Source organism: Callorhinchus milii, unplaced genomic scaffold (assembly GCF_018977255.1).
Source record: "Callorhinchus milii isolate IMCB2004 unplaced genomic scaffold, IMCB_Cmil_1.0 Scaffold1, whole genome shotgun sequence".
In the NCBI taxonomy this organism is placed as follows: Eukaryota; Metazoa; Chordata; class Chondrichthyes; order Chimaeriformes; family Callorhinchidae; genus Callorhinchus; species Callorhinchus milii.
In genome coordinates this window covers 21,813,975-21,818,527 of record NW_024704742.1, presented here as the reverse complement: position 1 = coordinate 21,818,527, position 4,553 = coordinate 21,813,975, and positions in this window count along the sequence as shown.

Here is a 4,553-nt window from a genome sequence, read left to right as displayed (position 1 = left end):
GGGAGGAGGGGGAAGAGAAGGAAACAAAAGCAAAGTCTATTTGAGAGAAATTACAAAATAATTGCTTTAGGGGAAAAAAAAATCCAGTCCACCTACATGAAACAAATGTGGTCTCGTGTTTGGAGGTATCCAGGTGAGGAGTGGGATGGTGGACTAAATTTAACATTACAAATTTAGATGCATCCTAATAAATATACTTCCACCAGTTTCCAATGAATGTAGCAATCGGTGGTGGTTGCATCAGATAATGTATGATGCTGACAAGAGAATGGCGCTTCTATTCCTTTTCTTTCCCCTTCACTCCCAAACAAAGCAGAGCTAAGAAATTAATTTGAATTCCTGGAAATTTGAGAATGAAACCTGAATTTAAATTTGTTTTGTTCCTTTCATAGAAGAAACGCGAGGTTTGTCTCCAGCTCCCGTTACAGCAGTAATCACATAAAAATACTAATATAGAAATTGTGATTTTGAGATGCCTCTGGAATAAATTAGCTTCAATACTGAATATAGAAGGTAGACTTGAGTACCATCTTGCCAGAAAGGTGCCTTAGAAGAAAATCAGAGTCTGCTTGTTAAAACATATTTTTCAAAACTAGATATTTCATTGAGGTATCTCATTGTTTAGAATGTATATTCTTTAGGAACTTTGCACTAAATTCTTGGTATAATATTTTGTCCCTTTTCACACTTGCATGTCTGAAATGTACAGTACAATGACAAGTGAGAACCAAAACTTTTGCGATGGAATTGAAATACTTCAGGTGAGATGTGAACAAAAGTTTTAATAAATAGGGAGACTAGGATTTAAATGCATAATAGAAGGAAAAATCATAGAAAATACTATTTCAAATTGATTGTAACTGTTACAGATTGTTATTAAAAGAATATAGGCTTTTTGCGGTTTATTTTATCCTAAGAACCATACTCAGGGCTGAGGATAGTGCTTTTATAGTAACCTATTGGAATACAATTAAAATTACTGTAATTAAAATAACTAGCCAATACTGGATAAGTGCTCAAAGGACGCTATACAAATGCAAGTTGTTCTTGTTGTAGATGTGTGTTTATTATGGGTTTTAGCTTTGGGTTGAAATGACTATTAGTCGGTTAAACTGGATTGATGTGCATTTTTGTCAGTAGAACGAGGAGTTTTGGACACATCTGCATTTGTCTTGACAAAACACTTATGCACTTGATACAAACTTTGTTCACCTTGGGCTCAGTAGTTAGACAGTTATAATGGGCCAACTTCCTCATTTGTTCAACCTTCACAAAAAATAGAAATGTTCATAATGTCTTTTCTGTCATAGGTGAGAAAAAAAATCACTTTTTGACAATCTTCCCTTTGAGAAATTTGTACTATTGCACTGCCTCTTTAGGCCGGGTGATCACCACTGTTGTATGCAAAATTCTGCTGCACGGGATTGGTTTTCTTTTTCAGTCCCATCTCTTGTCAACACACACCCAAGAAAAAGCTTTGGTTTCAGTGCGTCTTCTCTTCATTGTAAATCATTGTGGTTTGTTGTCAGCCGCTCTATGAGTAGTCTTTAAAAAGCTTGTGACTTCGGGAAATATCGGAGGTTTCACTGTAGTTGGTGTCATTTTCTTTGGTATTAGCTTACTGAGATCTACCTCAGTTGGTTTGACTGGTTGGTTCAACCTTGGCCTCCAGTTAATCACTGTTTTTGGGTTTTATTTGGCGGAGGTGGGGGGGGGGGATGTCTTAGATTCTTCTCAGTGGCTGATACTCTACATACCTCTTGCTGTGCTTTGAGATCACATGATTTTGAAGTTATGAGGCCTCTCTTTCAGGGGTATTTTGACATGGAACAGGTTTTAATCTGATCTACAATAAAGCAAAGCTGTGGTTCTCAGATGCTACTTCCTTCCACTGATTTTTTTAAAAAGAAAATGTGCAGATTGCCTCAGGATTCAGCAATTAATGCTTATCCAGGTGTGCCAGACTGCAGCACGAAGCACAAAAAAACTCTGCAGATGTGTATGCAACATAATTGACCCGCATCTTGTGGGCTTCTCAGCAAATCGCTATTCAGGTCACTTTTTCACAATGTTTCTTTCTACTTGAAATAGGCGACGAAAATCCTACACTCAGTAATGAGGGCAAAATACAGAAGATATAATAATAATCCTTGCATTTGATATAGCGCTTTTTTCACGTCTTCTAGGCGTCTCAAAGCAATTCACAGAATATACTGTAAAGTGAATTGACTGTATATTTGTGGGCAAAATGCGGCAGCTGATTGCACACAGCAGTGTCCCACAAACAGTCATAGATTGAAGTGACCAATTTATTATTGTTTATATTTTGAGGGATTATTTTCAGGCTTGTGGAGTAAGGAGACTTGCCCAAAGTTTTGCCCTGCTGGGAATTGAATGCAGGTCTCTCGTTTGCAAGACGAGTGCTCTAACCACTGAGTTACAGGATTCCAGAAGTCTATTGACTGCCCTTATAGAATATTACAGCGCAGGGGAAGGCCATTTTGCCCATCGTGCCTGTGTTAGTTTTTTGGAAATTGAATTATAATATTAATAGTTTCCACCTACTGCTGCAGGAGGCTGCTGAAATTACCTTTCCTCTTAAAAGGTTTTTGTCTGTGATTTTGTTGGCAATTCCCGACTGGATATTTAAAACCGTTGTGTATTTGTTTCTAGCGACTTTTTAAATATCTTGTTTTTGTGTTAGTTCTTACCCTGCGTGACTGTGGCCTACTTAGGGTACTTTATTTGGTGTGTATGAAACTTTTAACTCTTCACAGCTCTTTTCCTGGTATCAGGTCTCCCTGTTTCTTTTCATCTGTACATGCAGCTTTACTGATTTCAAACTGCTGCCCAAAATTGCTCACACACAATTGTAGGGTACTATGGATTTCCAGTTATACCCATAATGCAGGTTACCAAGCTAGGTTCTCTGGTATTTTTCAGCCCTGAGCTGAATTGTATGTGCCTTGGTCTGACCCATTCTAAACATTAGTTTAAAATTGATGAAAATTGCATCTTTTGTGAATTAGTTATTTGGCTTCTTCAGTGTGTGTGTATGTATACCAATTCTAAGCTTTTTAGAAAAATATTATGCATCATAGTTGATGCAGTTTACAAAGAATGTTGTTGCTTTCATCAAAAGCTGCCTGTGAAGATTGTAATTTGGTTTTAAAAAATCTCCTTTATAGGAATTGTGTATTGTAGATATTTTATAATTCATCAGGAATATTTTTTTCACAAAATAACTATTTAAGTATTATATACAATGGTAGTAATGGTGTTTATTTTTCTCCCAGTTAGGATACTACTGTCCCAGTTACATCTTATTCATCTAAATGAGTATTTGTAAGAAGTGTGTGTAATTTGGTCTTATTAGAATTATTCAATGAAATTTAAAAGAATGCAGTGGTTGCTTGAGTTTTTACTTTTAATGTTTACTTCAGTGTTTAAGAATGTGTTAATAGCATTACAGCTACTTCCATTTGGCACATGTGGTATTGTAAAATGCAATCTCATAATATGCAAACTAATGCAGTATGAGCTAGCTGTCTGCAGAACACTGAACTGCAAATTTATTTTTTGTAACTTAAAACTTTACTGAACTGTATTTTGTATATTTTCTATTTTTGTTGTGCACTATCACTGGTTATGGTATGAAATCTTTTCACTATTATCTTCATGTTCTTGTGAACAGAATAAAAGAAAAAAAATGCTTTTTCATATTAAAGTCTTTTAGAGTGCTGACCTGGACACAAGTTGTTTATGCCTTTTTACTTGTACTGCATTTGTTTTGATAATTGAATCAAACATCTTTAATTTACAAACTGTCCATCTAAATGGAGAATCTTGGGGCACTGGCCTTAGTTTGGTGCTGAATGGAATCCATGAGCAGTCTTGATCTTCAACTGCATCTGCTTTAAAATAATTTGCTCATTGACACTGCATCTTATTGAAGTCATCAATCTGCCTCACTGATGATTTTCAGATGGTGAGACAATCAATTGGCCATCCATCCATTGTTGATTTAATCTCATCCTTGTATTGGCACAAGCTTCACTGGAAAGACATGATCCATCTGCTTAACTGGAACAGATTAAATGTGCAGCTGTCACCACTGAAATCTGTAATATCGAACCACCTACCAGCACCATAATCTGCAAAGGAACAATTTTGAAAATGGCTCCTATTTATTACCTCTTCCCCAAATCAGTGAGGGCACAAGCCTTTTGGGCAAAGTAAGTAACAACTTGCAGGATTTGCAGAACAGGACAGTATTCTGGATGCCAAATGGATAGTGCACCATTTTTCTGAAGAAAAAGTTGTAAAGTGTAATTTGACTTCAAAAATGGCAGGATCAAATTGGGTAATAATTTTACAAAAATCATATTGGCTGGGATGTTTGCAGGTTTGAGACCAGATATTGTTTCATGTAATTGAAATTAGCCTATTTATAGTGGAAAGAGCAGCCAGATTAGGTTCAAAAGTACCCTCCCATCTAGAAGTATAAACCTTGTTGCAAATGTGATTTAATTACAACCATTTGAAACATTTCA